Source organism: Sapajus apella, unplaced genomic scaffold (genome assembly GCF_009761245.1).
Source record: "Sapajus apella isolate SASKATOON/1434 unplaced genomic scaffold, GSC_monkey_1.0 scaffold113, whole genome shotgun sequence".
In the NCBI taxonomy this organism is placed as follows: Eukaryota; Metazoa; Chordata; class Mammalia; order Primates; family Cebidae; genus Sapajus; species Sapajus apella.
The window spans coordinates 440,870-452,897 of record NW_022437053.1 but is presented as its reverse complement, the minus strand read 5'-3'; the positions used below and the strand labels follow the sequence as shown (position 1 = coordinate 452,897).

General features: G+C 43.3%; 1 protein-coding gene across 3 annotated transcripts in view; it reads right to left on the bottom strand.

Annotated features, from left to right (window-relative positions):
• The window catches only part of FAM189A1 (family with sequence similarity 189 member A1), a 394,185-nt gene that overhangs the window by 193,190 nt on the left and 188,967 nt on the right, over positions 1–12,028 (bottom strand). The gene's annotated exons all lie outside the window — the stretch shown is intronic.

The following is a 12,028-nucleotide window of genomic DNA, read 5'->3' as shown; positions in this document are numbered from 1 at the left end:
CCTTCCTTTTTTGAGACAAGATCTCACTTGGTCACCCAGGCTACAGTGCAGCCTCACCGTTCCAGCTCGCTGTCTTGGACTCATGAAATCCTCCTGCCTCAGCCTCCTGAATAGCTGGGACTATAGGCATATGCCATTGTGCCTGGTTAACTTTATTTTATTTTTGGTAGAGATAAGGTCTTGCTGTGTTGCCCAGGCTGGTCTCCAACTCCTGGCCTCAAGCAATCCTCCTACCTCAGACTCCCAAAACGGTGGAATTACAGGTGTGAGTCACCCTGGGCCTATGGCATCTTAATTTTTAAATTTTTCATCTATTTTTTCTACATGAGGTCATTATTTTATTTAACATATATACACATAGTCACAAAGAGACTTAGGACTTCAGAATCAGAAAATGAATTAAAAAAATACAATGTCCTGCTACAAGAAAATAATTTTTACCTAAAAAATCATGGAGAAATGGGCTGGGTGTGGTGGCTCAAGCCTGTAATCCTAGCACTTTGAAAGGCCGAGGTGGGCAGATCGCAAAGTCAGGAGATCAAGACCAGCCTGACCAACATGGTGAAACGCCGTCTCTACTAAAAATACAAAAATTAGCTCGGCATGGTGGCGTGTGTCTGCAGTCCCAACTACTCAGGAGGCTGAGGCAGAAGAATTGCTTGAACCTGGGAGGCAGAGGTTGCAGTGAGCAAAGATCACACCACTGCATTCCAGCCTGGGTGACACAGCGAGACTCCGTCTTAAAAAACAAAAAATAAAAATAAATCATGGAGAAATGGCTGGGTGCCCATGCCTGTAACACCAGTACTTTGGGAGGCCGACGTGGGTAGATCACGAGGTCAGGAGTTTGAGACCGGCCTGACCAGCATGATGAAACCCCTGTCTCTACTAAAAATACAAAAATTAGCCAGGTGTGGTGGTGTGCTCCTGTAATCCCAGCTACTCAGGAGCCTGAGGCAGGAGAATCACTTGAACATGGGAGGCGAAGGTTGCAGTGAGCTGAGATCTCGCCACTGCACTCCAGTCTGGGCAACAGAGCAAGACTCCAATAACAACAACAAAAAATCATGGAGAAAGAAAGTGCTAGGAGACGATGGACAGAAGTTACTGTGATTGAAGAGAAGATAAGGGACTAACTGGGCAAAGCATTCACATGAAGTCCGTCAGCACCCAGAAGGTTCGTCGTGAGTCTACACTGGCTCGCAAACACAGCAGCAGCTGCAACATTGGCTGCTCTTTCACTGGCAGGGTAAGGCGTGTAGACACAGTGTATCTGAGAGGCAGGGATCAGTCAGATTTTTAATTTCTCTCCTGCAGCCCAGAGTCTTGTACTGGGAGACGAAGCTTCCATTTGCTGTCATGGCGTTCCAGCAGACGCAGAGAGTCAGGTGAAACAAATACACAGGGGCACCACCTGGGATGGGTGGGGAGTGTTGTCAGACTCTGTGTCAAGGTGCAAGGGGTGGGTGGGCTTACCAGAGTGAGAGGATATCTATAGGGAATACATGTCCAACCTTGCACTCGGGCTTGAAAAAACATCAGCTTTAAGTGCTGAATTCTGAATGCATTTATTGGATCCAAAAATGTCTGCGTAGGTCTTCAGTGTGCCAGGCACTGGTCTCAGTCTGGGGGTGCAGCAGTGAATAAAACTGTCAAATAAACTTCACACAGTGAGAGGGTAAGAGACTTAATGCACCCCATAGGGCATTAGAAGGTGGTAAGCCGGGGAAATGAAAACGGGGGAGGGCCGGGACAGGCAGCGGCAATGTGAATGGGTCTGGCCTCACTGAAATGTCAACAGAACAAGAAGAGAGCCAGAACCACAGAAAGTTCCGACTGAGGCAGCGGGGAGGAGGAGTGTGGCTGGAGCTGAGCCGGCGAGGAAAATCCAGGAAGGCTGGCTCAGGAGTGGGAGGGGGTGGCTGCAGATGGGGGAGTTGGCTTTTAGCCAGAGAGAATGTGGAGTTTTTGGAGCATTTCCAATACAGGAGTGACAGAATTTGGAATGAGCTTTGAAAGGTTCACAAAAGTAGCTCAGAAGAAGTGGGGTTATGTGGCTTCTGCAATGTGACCCAAGATTTGACACAACCCGGAGAAAACTCCAGCCCCAGTAGGAAAATGGCCAAAGGCCATAAAGAAGTCACACAAGAATTCACAGAAGAATATTTTCAGCCCCATGGTATCATGTGAGTAAAGCCACACAGTTCAATTTCAGCACCAGGTGGGAACCTGCCTCCTATAAGTTAAATGGAATAAACGAAAATGTAATCATGATGTTGTTCCCTTTCACAGAAATGTGGCCTAACTTCTGAAATCTAATGAAATAACTTCACATTGGCCAACAGGATCACTCAGCATCTGAGGCCTAATTTGAGGCCCTAACTCAACTATCTCATCAACTGCAGTTGCAATTAACAAAAAGTCCAGTAGGCAGAGCAGGGCCTGGACGATAAAGGTCTCACGCCTCGCCTGGGGCTGCCATCGCTATTCCAGTGTCTTCCCCCCAGACCCCTCGGAGGTTCACAGACTGTCACACGTGCACACAACTCCAGCCACCTGCAAAACCAGCTCCCGTCAGGAAATGCGTGTGCTCTTTCCTACACGGTACAGTGAAAAGCAAAATCCTAACGTACTTCCCCATATAAAAAAATAATAATAAAATGAGAAGACTCAGTTTTCTGTCTACACAACTGCAAAGACAAAAGTCAGAGATGTGAACTCCAGACTGTTAACATATCTACTGAAATAAACGGAGCAGTTTCATCAGGAATGTGTACGAGCTATATTGCGTACATATTGGCATCAATCATGAATAAATGAATTTTGGCTTTTTGCATTTCATGTATGGGACTTATTTACATGGCATATTGGCAAACTTGAATGTAAACTAATAATATAAATGATATTGCAAATTGGAGGCATCCCCAAGCTGCCAGAAATAGGAAGAAGGCAGTGTTTCAGTTTCTTCCAGTATGAAAAACTTATAGTGATAACCCAACTAGTTCACAGTAAGGAGGAGAAGATGGAACACTAACCTTTAATAAATTCATAGGAGCTGCTTTCCCTGTTCTGCAGGTGCTGAAAACCAACTTATGCCTCCTACAGGCATCTCTGCTTAAGGGCCTCCCATATCCTGAAATACAGACACTACCAACCAAACTATAAATTAGATTGCTTTCTATTCCTATTTCTATTAACCACTTCTCTAAAATTTGCTAAAATTTGCTTATAAAACTAAACTTGGTGTCTTTTAAGAAACGGAAATTTTCAACTCTAATGTGAGTTCTTCAATAACTATGTCTCTGTTTCAATAACTATTTCTTCTTACGTTAATTTTGGCTCTATTATTTATAAACTAAGCCATTTTCATTTAAATCTTCAAATATATTGACATAAGGCTGCTGATTAGGTCTGAAATCTTTTTTATATCATTGTCCTTTTTTATTTCTCCATTATTTAAGTTTCTTCCCTTTTATTGTCATCAATAACAGGTGTGTGTACTTCTAACCCTTTTCAAAGAATTTCTGATTGCCTCTATTGTTTCTTGGATTTCAATTTCATTCTTTTCCTTTAATCTTAAATTGCTCTTTTTGTGAATGTATGCATTTACTTTGATTAACAATTTCAAAGAGAAATTTATCTCTGATGTTTGTGAGATGTGAAAAGTAACTGAAAACTGCAAAAACAAACAAAAAACTCCTAGAAGCTCCCACCAAAAGTTTGCAATAATTATTACTATTTCATAAGAGAGGTCGGGTGTGGTGGTTCATGCTTGTAATCCTAGCACTTTGGGAGGCTGAGTTGAGCAGATCACCTGAGGTCAGGAGTTCAAAGCCAGCCTGGTCAACATGGCAAAACGCTGTCTCTACTAAAAATACAAAAATCCGCTGGGCATGGTGGTGTGTCCCTGTAATCTTAGGTATTTGGGAGGCTGAGGCAGGAGAATCACTTGAACTCGGGAGGCGGGGATTGCAGTAAGCCAAGATCACACGACTGCACTCTAGCCTGAGCAAAAGAGTGAGACTCCATCTAAAAAAATGTACTTATATATTTCATAAGAGGTAAGAGAACACATCAACGCAGTCACATGTCACTTAATGATAAAAATACATTCTGAGCAATGCAAATGGTAATTTCATCACTGTGCAAACCTCACAGAGTGCACTTACACTAACCTAGATGGCACGGCCTACTACACACCTAGGCTGTGTGGTACAGCCAAGTGCTCCCAGACTACAAACCTGCACAGCATGTTACCGTACTGAACACTGTAGGCAACTGTACCACAATGGTAAGTATTTGTGCATCTAAACGTAGAAAAGGTGCAGTAAAATGTGATATAATTCCTTTTTAGATGGAGTCTCGCTCTGTCATCCAGGCTGGAGTACAGTGGTGTGATCTCCACTCACTGCAACATCTGCCTCCTGGGTTCAAGCCATTCTCCTGCCTCAGCCTCCTGAGTATCTGGGATTACAGGGACATGTCACCATGCCCAGCCAATTTCTGTATTTTTAGCAGAGATGGGGTTTCACCATGTTGGCCAGGCTGGTCTCGAACTCCTGACCTCAGGTGATCGCCTGCCTCGGCCTCCCAAAGTGAAAATGCGATATAATCTTAAGGGACCACTGCCTTATATACCGTCTGTCATCAATGGACCATTATAGACGTCACTACACAGCACAAGACTGTATTGTATTCATTCAACAGATGATGTGTGAGTCTTCAGCATGAGCAATACGCTGAATTAGGATAAAAGTTTATAACCCAAGAATGAAACAGAAATGAAAAATTACAAGTAATAAGATGATTAACAATATCAACAGTAACTAACAGTTACTGGTTACTTACCATATGCTAGGTAATGTTCTAAGTATGCCACATGAAGGTTATTTATTTTATTTATTTTATTTTATTTTGAGACAGGGTCTCATTCTGTCACCCAGGCTGGAGTGCAGTGATTGCAATCACTGTAGCTTCAAACTCCTGGGCTCAGGAAATACTCCCATCTCAGCCTCTCACATAGCTGGGACTACAGGCACATGCCACCACACACAGATATAGATATATATATTTGTAGAGATGGGGTAGCGGGTCTTACTTTGTTGCCTAGGCTAGTTTCAAACTCCCGGTCTCAAGCTATCCTCCTGCCTCCACCTCCCAAAGTGCTTGGATCATAAGCATGACCCACCACATCCAACTAATTTTATTTTCTGCAGATGGGGTCTTGCTGTGTTGTCCAGGCAACAATGTACTGGCACAATCATAACTAACTACAACCTTGAATTCCTGGGCTCAAGTGATCCTCCCACCTCAGCCTCCACAGTAGTTGTGACTACACGTATGTGCAACCATACTGGGCTAATTTTTAAATTTTTTGTAGAGATGGGGTCTCACTATGTTGCCTGGGCTGGAGTCTAACTCCTGGCTTCAAGCAATCCTGCCTTGGCCTCCCAAAGCACTGGGATTACAGGTGTGGGCCACTGCACCTGGCTTCATATGAAATTTAATCCTCAAAAGATCCCATGCAGAATGATGAGGGTAACATTGTTCTCCCCACTTTACAGATGAAATCCCCAGGAATGAAGGCAATTAGAGGTAGCAGGTGGGTGGTGCACCATGCAAATCATTATTAATAGCCACGAGCACATTACACAGAGTCTTAGTTTTGACATCAATGGAAGTTTTATCATGTTTTTGACAGTCAGCAAAGCAGATCAGGTACTGTGATTAGGCACTTGGCTTCTTCCTGCTTACGAGATGACATTCTGAAGCCCTTCGGTCTCATTGCCCGGCTGCCTCCGCTCCTTCACGTAGCCACTCCCCTGTCATCTGTCTGATGTGCGTCGCCAGCTCATTCATCACCTGGCAGATTTACTCACTCACTCGTCACGCGGCCACTGATGAGCCTGTCCTTCCGCATTCATCCCCACTCTGGCTGCCGCTCACTCTGACAACCACCACCTGTCACTGTTTGCCAGCCACACCAACACTTTTCTCGGGAGCTGCCATTAGCTCTTTTGTCAGATTATTTAATTGCTTATTAATTTGCTTATTAACTTCCCTTCAGATACCTCTTAGAATTTTTTCTTCTTGTTCTCCTGTGCCGACCACTTGACTCGTTTGCTTATCACCTGATATTATTCACCCTTCATCATTTGACAGCTTTTCCGATTCTATTAATCAACATACACAGTGTGAATTCCATCTCTTATTTCTGTTAGGTTAAACCCATACAGATCTTGCTCTGTGCCAAGTGACTTAGACTTTGCATGAGGATGACACTTAAATTAGAGCATATTCAGGCCTGGCATGGTGGCTCATGCCCGTAATCCCAGCACTTTGGGAGGCCAAGGTGGGCGGATCACGAGGTCAAGAGATTGAGACAATCTTGGCCAACATAGTAAAACCCTGTCTCTATTAAAAAATACAAAAATTAGCTGGGTATGGTGGTGGGCACCTGTAGTCCCAGCTACTTGGGAGGCTGAGGAAGGAGAATAGCTTGAACCCAAGAGGTAGAGGTTGCAGTGAGCCCAGATCGTGCCACTGCACTCCAGCCTGGTGACAGAGCAAGACTCTGTCTCAACAAAAAAAAAAAAAAAAAGAAAGAAAGAAAGAAAAAGAAAAAAAGAAAGAAAGAAAAAATTAGAGCATATTCACTATGGCACATGAATTTCTGGAATAAAGTTCCCATTTCCTTTCAAAGGACAGAAAATGTGGGATGGCAGCAGCCTTTTAAAAGGTAATACACAGTAGCATTTTTTTAATGTTTAAAAATTTATAAATAATTTACTCTTCCATTGCACAGAAAGGCAGTATGTTCTCTCCTAGGTGGCTGAAAAGGATTCTCTCTTTAGTGTCTTGTAGACAGGAGCATTTGATGGGGACCCAGAAGAAAAGTCGAGACTAAGTCCTGCACGCAGAAGACAACCGGCCGTGAAGAGGACTCACCCGCCGAACAAGAGCCCTGTGTGTCCGCCTGGGAAGGAGAGGAGCTCATTCCTGAAGGTCCCACCTGGACATGCTGTTTGCTTATGAATGCATGCACGTAGGTAGGTAGGTATGTAAATGAGTATATGCATGTACACATATGTCTATGGATGTGTGTATGTTGCATGGCAGTGCGCACACATGTCAGGCTAACGCTGACAGCACTTACAGTGCACAAGCCTCTGCAGTATGCTCCCCAGATGCAGTAGCTCATTCAGTCATTACAACAACTCCTGCAATAGAAATACCAATGGCCACTCAAATTCACTGGTTCCCATTTGCCTGGCTACGTTCTAAGCCTTGCCACCACGTGGGAGGTAGGATCTATCATTTTCCCATGGAACAAATGGATGAACTGAGCCTCACGGGGATAGAGTCACTCACACAATTGAGGAGTTCTATGATCCCCATGTTACCAGTGGGGAGACTGAGGCATCCAGAAGTTCAGAAACTTGCTTGAGGCCATACAATGAGTAAGAAATGGACCTGTAAGCACATCACACTGCTTTCCAGTAAGAAAATTACTTTCTGTAATACTTAATTTTACCAGCCAACTTGACTGAGTTAAGAGATACACAGAGAGCTGGTTGAGCATTATTTCTGGGTGTGTGTGGAGGTGGGGGTGTCTCCAGAAGAGGCTAGCATTTGAATCCATAGACTCAGTAGAGAAGATCACCCTCACCAATGTGGGTGCGCCTCATCCAATCCACTGAGGGCCCACATAGAACAAAAAGGCAGAGGAAGGGTGATGTCCCTCTCCCCTGGAGCTGAAACATCCACCTTCTGTCCTCGGCCAGCACAGCTTCCGCTTCTCCCACCTTCAGACTCCAGGACTTAACACCAGCAACTCCACCCCTCCTCCTGTTCTCAGGCCTTTGGGCTCTGACTGAATCACACCACCGGCCTTCCAGGGTCTCCAGCTTGGAGACAGCAGATCGTGGGACTTCTTGGCCTTCACAAGTGCATGAACCAATTCCCATGATCAGTCTCCTGCATATCCCATTGGTTCTGTTTCTCTGTAGAATCCTCCTAATACGCTTTCCTTTTAAGAATGTATAAAAAGACACACATATGTGTACACACATTCACAGCTCAATTAAGCTCCTTCTATCACGAGAGAATGAAGACACGTTCTAAGACACTGGGCGGCTGGGGGGAGGGGAGGGCCTGGCTCCAAAATAGATGTTTTGATGAAACCAGAGTAAATTCTTAGAAATTTTCTATGAGTCTCATGGTGATAAAAAGACAGTCTCTATGAAACATGCACACATTTCAATGATAGAAAAGGAAGAGATGAGAATAGCTAGTGACCAGAAGGAAACACACCAAGAGAAAAAGAGACTTCCCCAAAACAGAAAGGGAGACTGGCCCAGTTAAAATCTGAACTGGAAATAGTAAAGAGCAGGCCAGACACTGCAAAAAAAAAAAAGAGAGAGAGAGAAACTGGTAAAAATATTTTCTGTAGAGCAGTATTTTGCATTTCCCCCCATTTTGCTAGATTTTTCTGTTTGCCCTCCAGATCCACCATACACCTTTACTGCTGCCTGGAGGCTGGTCTTAATGAGGCTTCCCTGTTTTCCACTGGGTTCAGGCTTGGGAGGCACTGAGGAGAGACTGGAGTGGGCAGGGGATGGCAACGGGGGTATTTGCTTCCTCTCTACTGGAAGGACCAGTGCCTGCATTCTCCCACCAAAGGCCACACCTGTCTCAGGCAGTCCTTTCCTATAAGTTCAGGTCTCACTCCAGACTCCAGAGCCACCGCCTCCCTGTGCTGCTGAGGTCCAGGAGCCAGGGCAGCTCTCAGCTATGGCCAACCCTGACAGCTTCGCCATTTCTGCCCCCACCTTTGTAAACAGTCTCCCCATTAAACTCTCCATTACCCAATTTAAATATGTCACCTGCTTCCTGCTGGGCTACTGAGTGTGAAGTGATCCAGGCATCCTCCAGGACAGAGCCCCTGTAACATCATCTGTTTTATAAACTGTGGTTCTGGACACTAATGTGAGTTTTTAATGGTCCCGTTACTTTAAAAAAAAAAAAAAAAAAAAAAGGTTAGAAACCAAGGATGAAGCTTAAATTGGAGAAGTATTCATAAGAATGCCAAAAAAGGGACAGAGTGATACAAAAACAAAAAAAAACCCTCACACTTGGAAGATCAGAAGCTGAGATTTAAATGATTAATAATGCATGCTTCCAGAGAAAAACCCAGAACAAATTATTCTGTTCTCATTATGGAGTGAAACTAACACTGGCTTCAGACCTTTCCTCAAATTACTAATGCCAGGAAAACTGATTGCTCAAAATTTCTGAATCTAACCAAATTGCTCTTACATTGAAAGTAACAGATGGCTACTTTCATTTACACACTGTGGGAAATATATATCACCCATGTCCCCATGGTGAAGAGATGAATGAAAATTCAGAACCCAAGAGAGTTGAAGTCAGATAGTAAGCAAGCGATGGAGAGTGGGATGCCTGAGCTAAATAAGGGGTCTCACAAGGAGGAGGCTTTATAACCTGCGTTCCATATGTAAAATTAAAATGTGAAGGGGGGTTTAGATGCACAGAATTTAAAAATGTGAATTTACTCATTTTTCTATAAGGAAGAGATGTTAACATTGACTCTTTTGGGAGTCTCACTTACCTATAAGGCAATGTTCTCCATTCCAAGGGCAATGGTGGCCACCCAGGGGCTTACTTTTGTTGAAACCCATTGAACTCTATTCTTAAAACACGTGCATCTTGCTCTATGTGAGGATGAAATGATTTGTATCTTTGGTTTTGGTAATTTGATAAATGCAGGATTGAGGGTACTTCTGAAAAATCCATTTCTGGCCCAGAAATGAAGAAGATATGAAATGTATTTTTTTAAACATATTGATATGGAAGTTAAAAATAAGGTACCAAGGATAAGTACATCAGAAGATATTCAAGTCCTCTGCAGAAAAACATCAAAAACTCAAACAAAACACCCCATAAAAGACAAAAAAAAATGGAGGGACATGGTATTCCATGGTCAAGGCCATGCAGGGTCATACAGATGTGAATTCTCCCTAAAATGATGTACAGATAGAACACAATTCCAATAAAAATCCCAATTAGGGACTTTTCTTTTCATGAAATCCAACAAGCTGATTCTCAAGTCTCCATGAAAGAGCAAAGGCCCAAGAAGAGCCCAGACACCCTCAAAGGGACGAGAAAGCTGGGGGCCCTTCCTCCTCGCAGGTATCTTACTGTACAAGAACTACCAAAGCAGACCAAAGGGGCAGAATGGTGTGCCTAGACACAGACACACAGAGACGCAGAAAGTTTATCTACGACAAAGTGGGCACTGCAGGTCACGGTAAAAAACAGGTTCTGGCGACGAGACAACTGGTCATGCATAAAAGAAGAAAAGAGAATTCCTGTCTCACAGCATATACAAAATTTAATTCCAAGTAGATTAAAGGATTAAATGTGAAAGGCAACACTTCTGAGTCTGTAGGGGAAAAAAAAAACAGGCAAACGTTTTTACGACTTTGAGGTAGGGAAGGATTTCTTAATAAAAGATAACCACATACAGGCACAGAAAGTCTCCACAGTGAAGAAATGAATAAAGATAACTGCTAAGAAAAATGACATGGTAAGTCAAAGCCTGGAAGGGGATACTTTCACATATTTCACAAAGAAATCAGTGCCAGAAGATATAGTATAAATAACTTTTACAAATTAGTAAGAAAGAGAAGTGACACAAATGGGGAAAACACACAAACTCATATATTCAACATAAAACTGGTTGAATTCAGCTGTGCGCAGTGGCTCACGCCTGTAATCCCAGCACTTGGGGAGGCCAAGGTAGGCGGATCAAGAGGTCAGGATGTTGAGACCAGCCTCATCAATATGGTGAAACCCCCTCTCTACCAAAAGTACAAAAAAAAAAAAAAATAGCTGGGCATGGTGGTGCACACCTGTAGTCCCAGCTACACGGAAGCTGCGGCAGAAGAATCGCTTGAACCTGGAAGGCTAAGGTTGCAGTGACTGAGATCAAGCCACTGCACTCTGGCCTGGGCAACAGAGCGAGATTGCATCTCAAAATAAAACAACACAACTGACTGATCTCATTAGGAATAAGGACAACACCAGCTGGGACTGGAGATGCTGTGGCATGCTCACCAGATTGGCAAACCTCTGAAGGTATCCCCTAAAGAACGTGGAACACTTTGGGCATCTACATTAGTACAATTGCTTTGGGAAAACCATGTGACATCACTCCATCAATCACACTGCCCATGACCCAGCAATTTCATATCCAAATGGGTGCCCTAGAGGAACCCATGCCCATGTACCCGAGGAGACAGGTATTTAAACGTTCACAGCAACACATGTCACAGTAGCAAGATATTACAGACATGGCCCACATAGCCACTGAAGGAGAACAGACAAATATATTATGATATATTCACACCATGGAAGACGGTAACGGCAATCAAAATAATTGATCTAGAGCTACAGATGAACACGTATGAGTCCACAAATATCATGGCGAATGAAAAAACAGCAAGTAATCAAAGAACATAAAGTGTGGTTCCATTTACATGAAGTCAAAAGCAAAAGTAAACAGTACCTTATTTAGAGATGTGTACATAGGTGTAAAAGAATGAGGAAGCTTGAATCTCTGCTCTGAAGAGAGGCAGGAGACCAGATGGGAAGGAGCCCACAGGAGCATCCCGGAGTGGGTAGCTTATGCTTCTGGTGCTGGTTGGTGGGGCCCTCAGATGCTTGCTTTGTAACGATACACGCATTCCATTGTATGTGTCATATATCTCATGTTTAATAACATTTTGTTTTATTAATAAATATTTCATAATTTAAAATGTAAAAGATGAAATACCATTTTAAACATAACTGCCAGTAGAAAAAAAAAAAAAGCTAGCTGTCTACAGTCTAAATATTTCCATAAAGTAAAGCACTCTCAATGTGGTACAGAAAAGAAGCAGAATAAAAGACAGAGGTACTAACAAAATGTATAAAAACAAAAAGATAAAAAGAGTGACTGAAACAA